Below are 17,473 nucleotides of genomic sequence, written 5' to 3' on the forward strand. Positions count from 1 at the left end.
AATTATCTTAAATCATTCTTGTTTAACAATTTAATACCAGGAAGTTCAGGTATAATTCATCAGGACCCATTTACCAATAATGATTATAATTGCTTTTTTTGTGTGTTTTACTTTTAGGTGGCTCTCTAAAAGGGATATGAATCATGTAGATTCTTGGTCAAGAGAGCAGGTAATAGATTTAGGTTTCAAATGTAACCAATACAATCTCTAAATCCCCCAATAGGGGCTGTGCAGGCAAAGTTTGGCTTAATAGGTACAGGCTCATTATAAAGAACACTAGAATTCTATTTATGGACTAATTTTCCACAAACCGTATCACTGAAAAATTAATACGCTAAAGTAAAAGTCAAGACAGAAATTTTCACCCTTTCTGCAATTGTAACACTTCATCTTTTTGATTCAATATTGAGATTCTCCTAATTCACTGCTTTTAAAACCCTGATAAAATATACTAATTAATAATATATAGACCACCTACTAACATTGGGAGAAACCAGGCAATTTAATAATTTTTACAGTGATTAAGCAACTGTTCTTTGAAATACAAAAAAAAAATGGTGTAATTAAGCAAACATTTTGTATCTATGTGATTGAAAGTAAATTAGGAAACACTGATTTTCATTAGTTCTAAAAACATATCATTTAAAATGATTTCATAGTTCTTTGTATGCATACACTGTTTATATTTGGATAGTCTATTAGATTTTATAAAGTGTAATTCTATTCATAACTGAATGACATAAGACATAAGTGAAACTACCCTTGAAGAGATTATTATTTTTTATTTTGCAAAAGGAAACTGTAGGGAAAGATTAGATGACTTATCCACCTGGTGATCAGATGTAGTTTATTAAAAACCATAAGTTTAAGGTTTGTTGCACTTACAACAGAATAAGAAAAACAGGAGAGTTAACTACGTGCTATGCTTAGTCACTGAGTTGTGTCCGACTCTTTGTGACCCTATGGACTGTAGCCTGCCAGGTTCTTCTATTCATGGGATTCTCCAGGAAAGAATACTAGAGTGGGTTGCTATGCCTTCCTCCAGGGGATCCTCCCAACCCAATAATAGTATCACAGTGTCTGCTTCTGATTTAGAACACTGCACCGCAATCAGAGATTTCAAACTGTTTCCTATATCCTGTTAGAAAAACATGGAAAAATGTAACGGAAAGGACATTTTTAGCAACTTCAAAATATTGCACTAAGTTGCATATTTCAAAAATTTGGACAAAATAAATTATGGAAGGTACTTTTACTCAGACTTTCTTTTCAGTTGCATTTGATTTACATTAGGTTCTCGTAGAGTTTCCTAAGGAACTAAGGGAAAACTAATTTTAACAAATCATTTTTTTTGCTATCTTTAATTTTCTATCATAATGATGAGTATTGAGCAATACACAACCAATATTCCCAAATTTCCTGAACTTTGCCCTTCTCATTAGTGAACTCTGACTAAGTTAACTTTGGTTATGAAATACAAAACCAGACAAGTTTTGATACGATTTTCTCGAGTTTTAAGAAAGATTTAAGTCAAGCAAATTAATGTAATTACTACTAAAATAACAATTGGAATTACAAATACAGATTTCTTTTTTGTGTTTTGTACCAGTTGCTTCTTGCAATAATCTATTGAGGTCTTTCAATAGGTTACTATTGCTATATCTTAATATAAAAATACTGTTAAGGTTTATTTATTATTTATTTCAAACTAGTCCAATTCAACATAGCAACAGTGATGACAGAAATGATAGAAGTGAAATTAATTACAGGTTTATTCCCTGCAGAAGCAAGACTCTTTTTTTTTTATTGGATAATATTACATATGTATATGCAACTTTCATTGGAAAAGTGTTTTAAAATGCACAACTTGCTTTCTCATATATTGTCTGGTTGATGTCCAAAACAATCTTACTAGGAACTAAGGCAAATATATAGTTCCCATTTTAATGTGAGCCAACAGGGTAAGGAAAGTTCAGTGATTTCACTAAGGCAAAAACTCAGATGACATCTAGCAGGACCTCACTCCCAAGTCCTCTGACTCCAATAATGTAAAGTTCTGGGTCAGGAGAATCATAGGAATCCAGGGAAGCAGGCTCACTCAGGCAAAGAGGTATCATTAAAGACATAATTATTGCCGGGAGTGCAAAAAATAAGGATGTATTCCTAGAGATGTCTACAAGTATTATCAAAATAAATCGAACCAAATATTAATATTGTCAATTCCATAAGCTCAGTGTGTGTCTTAACACCCTGCCATATTTAGAAAGTAACACATATGAAGAAAATCACATCTTTTTTAGGCTCAATAATTCTTGCTTTTAGTATATACAATATTCATTCTGGTTTTGTCAGGAATAAAGTCACATATATAACAGAAATTCTCTGAACATCATGAAGAAAAGGTTGCTTTATAAATATTGGTATTATTATCATCATTAACATTTATAATCTTGTCACCTCTCTGCCTCATAAAGTTACTGTGAACGTTTGAATGAGGTAATGTCTGTGAAGCTTTATAAGTTCTCTAAAAGGGAATTAAGATCTAAATACAAAATGTTTTTATCAATAAAGTATTAGGTGAATCTGGTCTAGACAGAAAGTAATAAAATTTGGTTAGCGAAGTAGATGTGAACAGCTCTTCGCAAACAATGCTGATGATTGAGTCTCACTGGTTTAGATTGTGGAATATAAATCTTTGTTTTCCTAAGATTGTACTAGTCTTAGGTAAAATTTTAGATAGGAATATTTTGAATATTCTATCCAGAGTGAGCTTATATGTAACAATCTTATTTTGAAAAATACAAACTTCATGCTATAAGAAAAAGCCAGTTCCTGTAAAAATCAATGGTTATTGCCATTTAATACAATAGCATCCCTCAACTTTTTTTTGTATTTTTTTTCTTGACACTTGTATATATCCAATAGAAAGAGTCAACTGCTTGCAGGTAGAATAGATGGCATTTAGTTATTTAGCAAGATTATTTTCTTTTTTCATTCATCATTCTCATGATCTTGCATCAATTCGCAGATAAGCTGAAATACATTTTCAGAATGCATATACAGTAGTCATAATCTCCCTTCACAAGGAATTTTGCAATACTCCTTTGAAAATAGCATTCAGAGACACTGCTGATAGAACCAAGGCAGATTATTTTAAAGAAATGTCACCTGAAGAGTAATGTTTGGCTGCTTTTACTAGTTCCTTCGCTGTTGATAGTTATCATTAGTAAAATGATCATCTCTTCACAGGGAGCCCTGCAGAGTCACACTTAAGGAGTTTCATATTTATTGCTGTGATGTTATTTGAGCTTCATTTCAATTGACAGTGGATTTCTCATCTAAATAAATTAATGAAATTGTTTGTCCCTTCTCAGAAAAAAAAATTAAGACTTTGTAAGTTGAAGTCTTCATTACTATTTTAAAAAGATTTATCCTCTTGGGTCTAGTCTTTAAATCAAATCATATCTTTACAGGTATAAATTTTAAAATGAAACTCCATGATCAGACAAAGACGAACGCACCGCAGACACTTCTGTTCTAGCCTGTCATGACAATAGCACAATGCCTAGGAGAACAAGATGAGAGAATGGGGGTGTCTTTATGCTGAAGCAACTTTAGAATCGAATTGAGGGCAGAAAGTGAGGTATGCTTGTGGATAGCCTCTCACAGACACACACAGTAAAGAGTATCTTATTTGCTTGAATCATTTTGATAACTAAAAAGATTACTTAAGGAATCACTAAATTGTAGAGACATAATTACAAATTATATAATTACAATCATAATTAAAAATTACATAGCCCCAACCTGTCTGACTGCGATGGAGAAGAGTTTACTTTCTGATATCAATCAGGTTGGAAAACCTTAATATCTAATGGTCACTGGGACTCATAAACAATGTAGGAGAACCTGGGACTGAGTGTCTTCCTCTTTCTACCCCACATATGCTGCTTAGTTTACTGCAGATTTCTTAAAATCTGAAAAGCCGCGGGCTGATCCAAGTGACCTGTTATTATAAAGGGAACCTTAAAAGTATACGGAGATTATTTTAACAATTAATAGTCATAGGAAGTTTCCTGAAGACTTTCTTTGGCATCTATATATTGGATTCTTATTTTTTCATTATTCAACTCAAGCATTGAATCTGGATTTCTTTCCACCTCCTTCCCCCTTCCCTTATTGGAGGAATAATTGCTGTTCTTTTCAGATCTCCTAGGATAGTCTTCTGTTCTGCAAAGTTGTAACAAGATGTGACATCCAGTCCTGGTTAATCAGTGTTCAGCCCAAACCCACAGTGGCAGTGAAGGAGGTGGCACTTACAATTTGCCCGTGACACTGACCAGGTTTTAAGGAATAAGAGTGAGGGAAAATAGCATGAAATACTTAAATTTTTATGGAAAAGGTATAACTTGGTGAAAAAGCACCATCATAAATTCCCAAAAAGTGTATCTTAATGACACACTTAGAGTAAATCATTTGCCTTGAGAGACAGGAGGTCTCTGGTGACCTGCATTGCAGCCACATGAGACTCCTAGACTAGCTACTTTCAGCTAAATGTACTCTCATATTAATATTTTAAAATGCCATAATGCCTCTCTGAAAACCTCAGAGGACAGATACATCAATTTGCGAGGTCTTCACTCCAGGAAATAGAAACAGGGATAATCTGCCATTAAAAGAAATAGTTCATTATGTCTGCTTCTTGGGAGCACATAAACTATGTCCCTCACATACTTAAGTTGCAAATCCTCACTTTAATGTGAAGGGAAACACCATGCCCCAGAGCTTTATTGTCCCACTGTTTATTAGTACAAAAAGGTTTGTTGTGGTATGAAATCTTAAGCTTGTTGCAGTAATCAATCAGCTTCAAAGAGTCTTTACCCCGAGCCAGATTCATTACAAATAAATCAATTAAACATAAAGTTTCTATTTTCAGGAGGTTCATGATGAAGAATAGAAGCAAATGCATCACAGTTAGAGAAAGGAATTTTCCTGGAGCAATGTCTCTTCACAAAGAGCTCTTTTGCCTTTATGGCACCATGAAGCACATGCTGGAGTTTGCTCTTTTATTTTAGTTAATTGCAGACATTCTTCTTCTTAGCATATATTTTTCATTGGGTAAAAATCACATCCATATGAAAAAAGATGTGTGGTAAGCTAAAAATATTGCTGGAGGCAGGAAAAAATAAACAATCGGTTTGTGTCTTCTTGTCATTACCAGACTAAACCTTTTGTAAGGCATTTGGGCAATTTTCACTCTTCAAGCTTTAGTGTATTTTTTTCAACCTCTGTGCTAAAATTGTTTACAGTGTAGGCAGTTCAGTGGCAGAAGCAGAAAACAAAACAAAATAAAAACCCCCAAACAAAACAACCAACCAAAAACCAAATAAACCACAACTCTTCTTAATATAAGGCTTCTTCATTATTCAACTAAATAATGAACTACACAATTCTAAAACAGATGATCTCTTACATTCACTTTGGGAGAGTGATAGGGAATAGGAAGAAAATAGGAGATTCAAATACATCTTTCATTTTTACCAACAAACCTGATAAGTCAAAATTGGTGTTTGACTTATCAGATGAACATCACAAAATTACAGATCAGTGACATTAAATTTTTTTCCACATATTTTGTCTTAATGTGTTTTTCAATAAAATTAGTTGTTTGCAGAGATTCCCAGAAAGGGAGAGACCTTGGCTGTGAAAAAGGCCAAACCCAAATAATTTCTTACAGAAGTATAGTAAAATTCTTATGCCACAAGGGGTAAGGTTCAGTGCAGGCCAGTCCAAACTCAAAAAAAAAAAAAAGATGAAAAGGACTCAGCACCCAAATTAAGTATCTTTCTTTCATCCACCAGGACTTGCAGTTGTTTTGATGACATATGATACACTCTACATATGGTGACATGTGACCGTTCACTTCTAGAGCCATCTCAGAAAAAGGGTAGAGAAATGACCAACTGTAACTGTAGCACTTCCTGTGAGGTAACACCCTCTGCCTGCCTCCACATGGGGTACACATTTAATTGGAAATATAAAGCTCCAGTTAAATATTTTCTCTTAGGCTCCCAGATGGTCTTTTAGAAGAAGAGGAAAAAAAAAAGAAAATCCAACATCTTTTTCCAGGAATTGATTGTGATGCAGCTGATTTTTTTGCCTGTAATGGGGTTCCATCCAAGACCCATCCCCCCAAGGGTAATAGAACACCTGCTTGGAAAGTAAACAAAACATGCTGGAAAGAGAAAGAAAGATATTCCCATGAGGCATTGGTAGGCTTGTCCAATGTGTTTTAAAGGTTTCTCAGGTGTATTGCTTTTACAATGTACATTCCTCCAATTTTATCTTCAACAAAACTTAATTTTTTCCTGACAGTGTGGAAATACTAAGATGCACTTATGACAACATCAAATTAGCTCATGGAAATAAAGAATTTGTATTATAATCAAGCAAATGAGAACTTACCATGGTAAATTTTAGTGTTCACTAATGAACAGCAAGTATGTGTTCTGCAGATATGTGCATTATCTATGAAAGCAAATATATTTCCTTCACATTTGTTATAAAAATATCTACTCCTAAATCAGGTATTCAGTTATTTTCAAAGAACTATAAATTTCTAGAACTGGCTTGGGATATATTTTTCAATATGTCTATAAGATTATAATTTATATGTGATTTAGTTATATCCTTTGGTCTAAAAGGTCTTTGAAGAGATACAGAAAATACTATTTAAAAAGTCAAGATATTTAAGTTAGAGCTCATATCATAATACAATAGATGAAACAGTACACGTAATAAAATAATTAGGCCATTTTTGTAAAGGTGATTGATTCAGAGTACAACCAATAAAGCAGCTTTGGCTACTTCCTCTTACATCCTTACTGGAATTATATGACAATGGAGGATCATTAGGTGTTCTCTTGTAAAAAATGAGGACCAGTTGAGAGTTTAGAACTGATGATTTTATAAAATATTATATTTTTATAGAATATGCTATTAGAAGTTTAGCTTCTCTCTCTTTAAGATAATTAAGAAATATAACAAAATAATTGATCACACAACAGATTTTAAAATATGCAATATCTAAAATAAGATATGTGCTCTTAATTGCTTTTGAAAACACATCTGCTTTGGCTATTTTTACTGAGATAGTCATGAATCAGTTTGGTAAAAGTGATTCAAACCGGAAATGTAGACATAGCCAAAATACCAAAATAAGAGTGTGTTCTGGACAGACTGTCATGAAAAACAAAAATAAGGTGATGATGATGATGGTGGCTCTCATGAAAGATGTAAATTGGAAGAAGGTAAAGGTAGCTCGATTTTGGCATCATTGATACTGAAAATTTCTTTTTAACTATAAATAACCAAGTGAACTAACTTCTTAATAAGATTCTGAAGTAATGGAGTTAGACCATGAAATATACACCTCTATACTATTATCACGGCAGAGAGAATATTTATCTTTATATTTGTATGATAGGAATGTTTGTACCTAATTATTAAGAGATGTGATATTATTCACAGAAAAATTCAAGTATAAGAATAATAACAAACATTCGGATTAGATAATTTGAGAGAATTTGACCTATGGTTGATAACCAACTTCTAGTTTAATTACAAAGCTGGTATTATGATATAAATTTTTCAAGAAAATTAATAGAATGGGAATTTTATCAATATTTTGGCTCATCTGTAAATTTAGAAAAAGAAACAAAGATTGACAGAGACATAAATACTGCAAAATGATCTGAGTTATTTCCTCAGTGAAGCTTCCCAGGTGGTGCTAGTGGTAAAAGAACCCACCTTCCAATGCTGGAGAGAGAGGCAGATTCGATCCCTGGACGGGGAAGATCCCCTGGAGGAGGGCATGGCAACCCACTCCAGTATTCTTGCCCAGAGAATCCCATGGACAGAGGGGCCTGCCGGGCACAGTCCATAGGGTCACAAAGAGTTGGATATGATTGAAATGACAGCACACATGCACACACACACCTACACAAACACACACACATGGGCACACATTTTCTCAGTGAGGTGAAAGAGAAGACGGGTTTTCTCTGTGGTCCAGTGGTTAGGAGTTTGCCTTGCAATGTAAGGCACATGGATTCAATCCCTGGTTAGGGAACTAAGATCCCACATACTACAGAGCAACTAAGCCTGTGCACCAGCTGCCTCTGACACAGTCAAATAATTATTATAGTTATTTTTTAAAGGATTCTGATCAGTAGGTTAGCTGTCCCTGAAGCTTGCCTGTGGTTCACACAGGAGACGAGACTGAGAGCTCAGAACAGCTAGCTAATGAGAAGAAAGTTGATAAAGAGTTTGATACTGAATCCAGTGAGCCTTTATGTATGCAGCTGGGAATACAAATTTCCTTTTTGTTAACCTAACAATCCATCACTCAGAAGAGAATTTCGATAGTACAAGATGCAAAGGTTTTTTTTTGGGGGGGTCTTTATATCTATGTATATATAGATATATATATACATACACACATATGAACTGAAGTGAAGTGAAAGTCGTTCAGTTGTGTCCGACTCTTTGCAACCCCATGGACTATGTGGTCCATGGAATTCTCCAGGCCAGAATACTGGAGTGGGTAGCCGTTCCCTTCTCCAGGGGATCTTCCCAACTCTGGGATTGAACCCAGGTCTCCCGCATTGCAGTTGGATTCTTTATCAGATGAGCCACGAGGGAAGCCATATGTATATACATATATATATATATATATAGGCCATCATGTGCCTCCCTAATTCTAGTCAGGGATCATTCTTTCATCTTGAGAGCACACAGAGATTGTCAAATGGCTATGGATTCAGGAGAAATAAGTCACTCAGTTATCCAGTAAAATTTTCCATCTTACTAAAATTATTCTTTAGGCAATTAAGGCCCCAAAATTTCATTGCTGTGGTAAATAATTTTTGAATCCCAGGACTTCCCACTGAGGTTTTTTTTTTTTTGATTCATTAAAAAAATAAATCATGTAAAAAATGTGATGCATCTTTTGCTGAGTCTGTTTGAGAGTATACTCTGAATACTCAAAAAATAACATTTATTTTTAATTGAAGAATAATTGCTTTACAAAATTGTGTTGATTTCTGCCATATATCAACATGAATCAGCCATAGGTATACATATATATGGGGGTTCCTTGGTGGTTCAGATGGTAAGGAATCCACCTTCAATGTAAGAGACCCAGAGTTAAATCTCCGGATCAGGAAGATACCCTGGAGAAGAGAATGGCCCCACTCTAGTATTCTTGCTTGGAGAATTTCATGGACAGAGGAGCCTGGTGGGCTACAGTCCATAGGATTGCAAAGAGTCACACATGACTGAGCAACTAACACATTCACAGTTTTCATACATATACCTTCTTTCTCTTGATCTTCTCTCTCTCTCCTCCCACTCCATCCCATCCATCTAGGTTATCACAGAACACTGGATTTGGCCTACTTTTATCATGGTATTTCTGGCTTCTTGGCAGCCAATGTCATGGGAAGAGAAGACCAACTTTCTATCTCAGCTACGAAAAAATGGAATATCCAGAGGCGTGTTTGGACTTACCTGGATCAGCGGTTAGGCAAACTTCTTCTTCTTTTTTATTTTTTTTTAATAAATTTATTTATTTTAGTTGGGGGCTAATTACTTTACAATATTGTAGTGGTTTTTGCCATACATTGACATGAATCAGCCATGGGTTTACATATGTTCCCCTTCCTGGACCCCCCTCCCACCTCCCTCCCCATCCCATCCCTCTGGGTCATCCCATTGCCCCAGCCCTGAGCATTTGTCTCATGCATCGAACCTGGAATAGTGTTCTGTTTCACATATGATAATATACATGTTTCAATGCTATTGTCCCAGAACGTCCCACCCTCACCTTCTCCCTCGGAGTCCATAAGACTGTTCTATGCATCTGTGTCTCTTATTCTGTCTCGCATATAGGGTTATCATTACCATCTTTCAAATTCCATATATATGCATTAGTATACTATATTGGTGTTTTTCTTTCTGGCTTACTTCACTCTGTATTATGGGCTCCAGTTTCATACATCTCAATAGAACCGATTCAAATGTATTTTTTTTAATGGCTGAGTAATATTCCATTGTGTATATGTACCACAGCTTCCTTATCCATTCATCTGCTGATGGACATCTAGGTTGCTTCCATGTCCTGGCTATTGTAAACAGTGCTGCGATGAACATTGGGGTACACGCGTCTCTTTCAATTCTGGTTTCCTTGGTGTGTATGCCCAGCCGTGGGATTGCTGGGTCATATGGCAGTTCTATTCCCAGTTTTTTAAGGAATCTCCACACTGTTCTCCATAGTGGCTGTACTAGTTTGCATTCCCACCAACAGTGTAAGAGGGTTCCCTTTTCTCCACACCCTCTCCAGCATTTATTGCTTGTAGACTTTCGGATAGCAGCCATTATGACTGGTGTGAAATGGTACCTCATTGTGGTTTTGATTTGCATTTCTCTAATAATGAGTGATGCTGAGCACCTTTTCATGTGTTTGTGCAAACTTCTTTCAGAAGACAGTTGGAGGAGAGTGTTCTGAATTCTTAGCACCATAATGCAAGATTACTCATGGTATTAAAGAAAAACTTTATTTCATTTCAGTCTAATAAAACCTCTGAGCTTCTTATTCCAGCTAAATGTTTAGACTTGGGAATATCAGTGTTACAGATGAAACTTAATGGGGAAATTCTAGCATATTCATTTTATGAAGAAGTTCATATATACAAAAGTAGTTATTAATATTCAATAAAACTGGCCAGAGGATCAAAGATATTTTGTTTTCTTGGACTAACAAGTGGGTATAGGAGATGTCAGAATGAGAATGGAAAAATTGGACAGAAGGTAGAGACAGTAGAGACAACTATTTAAAAAATCTAGCAAAGAAAGGAGAGGGAAACATGGTGGAAACAAAAAGAACATCAGGATTGAGTAAAAGAAAAGATTTTTCCCAAGTATGGTATTGCAGGCAGTGGAAAAAGAAGGGAGAGCTTCACCATGAGGAAGAGCTAGGTGATAACTAACAGGTCCCATTGTTATAAAAAAACCAGGGAGGCTCTGGAAACAGGGCTGAGTCCTGAGTATAAAGGGAGAATCCACTATGATGGTTTTGTTTTTCTAAGGAAAGTAAATAATTAACTTATTTGTTTAGAGTGAAAGAGAGGATGGGTGTATTGAAGATTGAGGAGAGCTAAGATGTTTAGAATTGTTTTTGTGAGCAATAAGTGAGACGATTTATATGAGTCCAAGGAAGAGTTAAATCTAAAGATTTGAGAAAGCCACTGTGAACCCAGTTTGAGTGAGAAAACTCTGATTTCAATGCTATTTTTAGGCTGCTTTGACCTATTTTGAAATTTCCCAAATGCTCACAACTTTTTTGCTTTCTCTCTGGACTGCCATTATGAGGTCATACATTGCCCCTTTGCCTCATGGGGGGAAACATTGTGTTTCAAACCTTTGCCACCTCTAAAAACAAGTTTCATTTGTTTCTTTTGTATCAAATGAATTTGGTAAATGTGCAAATACAAAAAGGCATCCTAGTTGCTTCGCCCATCCCTACAAGCTCTTTCAACTGTCATTCTTCCCTAAGTAACATTATTTATCAGTAGGATAATTCAGAACATATTTCTAATTCTAGAAGAGAAATAAAAAATTCAGGAAGTCTCAAGCAGGTTGGGGGGTTTGACAAGCATGCTATGTGGGCAGTGGATTTTGGATTCCTTATATCACATAACATCAAATAATTGACCACAAGTAATATAAAGTATATTTGTCATATATATATGTACACATATACAATATCTAAATGATTATCTATATAATAAATATTACTTGTGAATTTGGTATTTTTTTCCTGAAAAGCTAGAGAGAAAAGATTGGGCTGTAGCTACATAAATATTTCTTTCTGATTACACAGCATATAAAAATAAAATGACACTTTCAAAATACTTTACCCTGAAAACTTTTCTATTACTCAGGGAAGCTCTTCTTAACTGCTTCCTTCAAGTTTGTTCTGTGATTTACTGGGACCATTTAGAGACAGCTCATATTTTCTAGACATACTGTAGATATTTTAATGCCTTAATCAATTTTTGCCACTTTAGTTCTTCTACTGGGCTAGATTAATCTTCCCCTATGTTCCCAACTTTCAAAGAAGATCACTTATCAAAATTATCTTTACAGGAAAAAATGAAGCTGCAATTAAAAAAAAACACACTTGTCTCTCTCAAGTCATATATCACAAATATTAACTATGATATAAACAGCTTTTAGAATAAAGACTTAAGATAAATGTGTTCTCTGGTTCTAGAAAATGTGTAAAAATGGTTATTGTTTGCTTTCCAGTTTAAGTTAATTTGATTTTTGGTTTTACTCCGTTAATGTATTATAATGTATGTCACTTCCAAAGGAGTAGAGATGTCATATTCGAAAATTGTGGAATGGGTGAAAATGAGGTTTTAAAGCAGTGGAAATGAAATAAAGTAAGAAAGGGCATAGCAAGCCCTCTATAAATGAATCTGCAATATCCAATTTGGGGAATATCTTATTCAATAGGGCGCTGATTACTTTCTCCAGGTTTTCATTTTCACTGTGAGCTAATGTGTTTTCACCATATACACATTCTCTCCTCTTCACAACAGATTTCCCCATCCTGTTTTTCAAGGAGGCCTCAGCTGCCATAGAAAGGGACTTAGAAGAAAGATGCTCTTCTACTTAAGAACAGAGACAAAAAATTGGATTGACTACTTTTTTCTCCCGTTTCCCAGAAGTCAAGTGTTTCCAGGAATACTGATCCTGACTGGCTTATCAAGGCAATGGATTATGACGTTTGACTCTCAGCATTTCTCTTGTGATGCCATTCCTCTCTGGTAAGTATCCAAAACGAAGAAACACGTTCCTTTTTTTAACATTTTTTATTATTGGAGTATAATTGCTTTACAATGTTGTGTTAGTTTCTGTTGTACAGTGAAGTGAATCAGCTATACATATACCTGTATCCCCGAGCCTCTCTCCTACCTCCCTTCATTCTTAACTCAGGCTTCAACTAAAGTTACTTCTCCAGGTCCTCTTGATGTCTAGGTTGATAAACATATATGAAGGGGATATAATTGGCAGTCTAGTCTTGGAATCCCAAGTTCATTTCAAAGAATATTTTATAGCATGTCATGAAAAGAGCTTATGTTTTCAATAATAAAATAAAACTTGGGCCTCCTTTGAAATAAATTTAAAATCATTTCTAACTGGAGCTGAACTGTAACATGGGAAACTTTCTACTCCTCTCTCCCTTAAAATTTTTTTGCTGTCATTTCGCAAGTTTTACTGGTAAAGAAATATGATTCTGGTCAATCATGTCTATAAGTATCATCTATAGATGTTTTCCTGGAAAATCCCATGGACAGAGGAGCCTGGTAGGCTACAGTCCATGGGGTCGCAAAGAGTCGGACACGACTGAGCAACTTCACTTCACATAGATGTTTTAATTACCTGAAATCTTTGTAGTCATTGTTTCTTGCCTTGGTGAGCCTAGAAATGTGCTAACTCTCTACAAGAGGCAAGAGAGGAAAACTTTGGGCTGAGAGTCAAGAAAATTAGGAAAGTTGGGTTCCTGGCTGGATTCTAGTGTTAACTTTTTGAAATCAGGTACACAGCTTCAGGGGGCCTCAATTCCCTCAGCTATAAAAAGAGGAATCGAAGTTGGAATACTTTGGGAGGCTTTTTGTAGCAGTAAAAGCCTAGGCTTGAAAGGCTTTGTCCAAATGATCAGTTGCAACCATTCAAAAAGGGTCTACAACAAGGAAACTGTTAAAAAACTTTCCAGAATGTCAATTCTTTTGCTTCTCAATGTCTCTGATTTACCTCGAGGCTTAAAAAAAAATACACCTGCATGCCTCTAAGTGAAGAGGACATTTTCTTTCTTTGCTTTTTTATGTTCAGAACAGCCCAGCAGAGCTGTGAGAGGCCATAGGAGTGCCCTAAAGTCAGAAAGGAGGAGAAGCTTGTGACCATCACTCAGAAAACAGACTCAGGTTGATGGGAGACGTTCTCAGTGGGATGATGTGCCCCTTCCTGCTCTTGTCTAATTGAACCTCCATATTCGGAAGCCCATTGATAGAAATAAATAGAAATCCGATTCTATCCTTTGAAAGAAAACTGTTAATGATATGCTACGTGAACATGTTTTTCTTTTCTGCCTAGCAATTTGTATAGGCTCACTCCTTATTTGTCTCTTGATAACCTCATCAATCTCACCCATGCCCTCCTGACCACAGTGCCTGATTGCAGTAATTCCATTTTAGGGGGGCTTTCAGAAGAACTTGGCTTTTGCATTTAGTGAGAGCTGCATGATGGGGTGATCGTTTTTTCCCAAGAGTGAGCTACCGAGATCATATTATGCTTGCCTTGATTTCTTTGTAAAGCCTGCCTATAGAATTTCATATTGATTTTAAGCTGGCGCTGTTTCATTTTTAACTCCTTTGTTAGCCAAGAGTCCGGTTATATTAGTGTCTCCTCCCTGTCATTCTGACAGACATTGGTTATCTGCCTTTTTTTTTTTTTTTTTTTGCAGACTTTAGTCTTTACACCAACCTTGGTAGCTCTTTCGGTGTAGAATTTGTTGCCTTTACTCTTTTATATTGTGATTGTTTTGTTTGAAAAGCAGAGAGCAGTGTAGTGCCAGGTTGCAAGGCTAAGATGCAATTAAAAAATAATATATAAATAAGAAAGCAAAGAGCTTCAAAAAACATAGAGGTAGGTAGAGGATGGGTATTCATGCTGAGGACTCACGGTGGCATTGATAGCCTTACATTGTTCCAGAAAGGGTTTTGAAGAAGTGAGCCTTGCCAAGTAATGTGCAGCAGGCCCCAGTTGTCAGCTGAACAGTGAGAAATGGCTACAGGTGTGACTTACTGAAAGCATACCTTAGTTTCAATGTTTATCAACTGGCTGTCCTCCAGAATCTCAATTTGGTGTCATTTGGCAAGAAGTCTGACCTAAAGTAATACAGATTTATAAGTGGCACCAATACTAATAGCACAATCATTTTGTAGTGCTTTGGAATTTACAAAGCCTTTCAAATCTATTGTCTCATTGGATCTCTGCAAAGGCCCTCTAAGATGGGCAGGGTAGGTCTTAACATGTCCCACTTCAGAAGTAAGGAAACAGAGACCAAGAGATCACAAATCAGCCAATCATTAAGATATATGATGGGCAGAACCAGGGCTGGAATGTCCGTTTCCTCACACCAAACTTGTTGGCTCTTTAATTTTGTACTAATCTGAATTAATGCAAGCAAAAGCATCACTTGTACATGTTTTGCATTGCCTTTCTATGTACAATTCCTTATTTATTTCCTTGTCTTTGTACTTTTCAGGGTGTCCTTTCAGATTTATCTCCAGCATGGCATTGTTACTTTTATCACAAAGGAGAATGACAGAAATCAGGGTCTCCATGTTAAGCACATTATTCTAAACTGCTTAGTGAATTTTCCCACTGGATTGCCCTATTGTATTTTAAATTTTATTTTAGCTCTATTTTCTCGTCTGTGGAGTGAAGGGGTTAGGCTGTGTTCCTCTCATTCTATGGTACCGTGATTAGGAGAATGGGAGGCGAAGAAAGAATCAGAGCTGCAAGTGAATGTGATTATCACAGAATCACAAGTACAGTGCATTATGCATGTTTTAACACTGGATATAGTATTTATATTCTAAAGTGTTTCCTTATGAATTACCTCCATCCTTCAGTGTACTGTTTAGTCTTACTGCAAACATAATCCTTACACAAAACCAAATCAATCTGTTTGTCCTCCATATAAGCTACTTAAAATTTTCAAAATGTGTTTATGTCCAAAGGCTAAATGTTTAGTTTTATCAAATTCTCTCAGTTGATATAGAGCTTTGTAAGATTGACTATAAATATCCTCTGAAATACTCACATTTTTCCCCTTAGTCATGACTTTCTAGAGTACTTAAGCATCAACAATCATGTTTAATTTAGTGATTCCATATTCTTTATTTAATGCCTCAGTGCTACATTTGAAACTAAATCATGCATTTCAAAATTCAAGAACAAATGTATTTTGGAAAGACTCGTGTGGGATTCAATAATCTTTTTCATAAAATCATTTCAAATTTTAAATGAGATGAATTTCCATTTCATATTTTAACAGTTGTTCTTATTGCATAGAGCTAAACTAATTGATGATAGTGGTTATTTGCTAACCTACTTCTTATTTGATAGACCATGAAGAACTTAAAATATTCAGAGATTTAGAACAAAACAAGATTCATAGAATCCTCTCTTATGAAGCCCTTGGATAAATGCTGACTTTTGAAAGACTTAGGTTACATGTCCAGGCCTCAAATATGGACTTTGGAAACCAGCGACACCAACACCAATAAAGCAACAACCACAATACAAAGCCCAGGTCACTATGTTTAAATAGTAAAACTTTCTCTTTTTTTCCTTCAAATTTAATTTTTATAATGCTATTAGCAGACTGCTAGTAATACATTTATAATTTGACCTTTCATCTTGTTTATGCATCTAAATAAATAGGAACTAAAATTGTGAGGAAATTTAGAGCTCAGTTTCTATTTGTGATTTCTAGTATTTCAAGGGCAGAAATACAAATCCAGCCTACATGACTTGTTTTCAGTTTTTGAGCACGATTTCCCCAGAATTTATTTGTGGCAAAGGCCACCAGACTGCTTTTTCTTCTTAACACGTATAGATTTTTCTCCCAAGATTTTTAATATCATGGCTTTTCATTCCCTTAAGTTCAATGCTAAGGTGGATATGATCAAACTTGGTGAAGAGTAAACATATTCCCTGAATAGAATCCATAGTCATAGTTATATCTGTGCACAACCATACCAGTGAAACCCTAAACGAGACAAAACTCACCACTTTTTCTAAAACAAACAAAAAAAACATCATTCAGTATGAAGCTCAGTTTCATTAAATGGCTCTGAGAGGTCTGAATGTCTCTCCATGAACCTGGGTCACCTTCTGCTCTCATTCTGGGAGCTTTCTGGTTCAGATGGAATCGTTCCTAACTCGTAGTGTCCTGAGGTTTGCTTTGAATCTTAGAGTTTATTCATATGAAAACTCAGGATGTATAAACTGAAATAAAAATACTATGTTCAAAGAGTTGCCTGAAAGTTGAAACCACCCAGCCTCATGCAGCTGCAGCCATTGTGATCCTCTGACCAGAGTGTCTGGGAAGCTTACCCTCAATGAAGTCATTAACAGAGTAATTGCTCCAAATTTTTATAGGCACATCAACTAGTGATGATAGAGCTTGGTTTAATTTTTCTAGTCTTTTTGCTTATATCTCAGGTGTATTTTCTGTGAGGCTTGTTCTCAGGACCAGGAGAGGTAAAGACAAATAAATAAAATACATAAAATACAGGGAGGAAGAGTTCCAACTTCTAAGCATGCATTCTCATGT

The 17,473-nt window shown here is 35.5% G+C and overlaps 1 long non-coding RNA gene across 1 annotated transcript in view; it reads left to right on the forward strand.

Annotated features, from left to right (window-relative positions):
* Positions 1-1,095: 1,095 nt before the first annotated feature.
* Positions 1,096-17,473, forward strand: part of LOC145516224 (uncharacterized) — a 45,201-nt gene continuing 28,823 nt past the window's right edge. The window contains exons 1-5 of the long non-coding RNA XR_014061231.1: positions 1,096-1,246; positions 3,250-3,393; positions 3,506-3,643; positions 9,431-9,581; positions 12,666-12,893. This is a non-coding gene — a long non-coding RNA (uncharacterized LOC145516224). The remainder of the gene's footprint in view (positions 1,247-3,249; positions 3,394-3,505; positions 3,644-9,430; positions 9,582-12,665; positions 12,894-17,473) is intronic.

The sequence above is a fragment of the Giraffa tippelskirchi genome, chromosome 8 (assembly GCF_054371585.1).
Source record: "Giraffa tippelskirchi isolate mGirTip1 chromosome 8, T2T-mGirTip1v1.2.pri, whole genome shotgun sequence".
In the NCBI taxonomy this organism is placed as follows: Eukaryota; Metazoa; Chordata; class Mammalia; order Artiodactyla; family Giraffidae; genus Giraffa; species Giraffa tippelskirchi.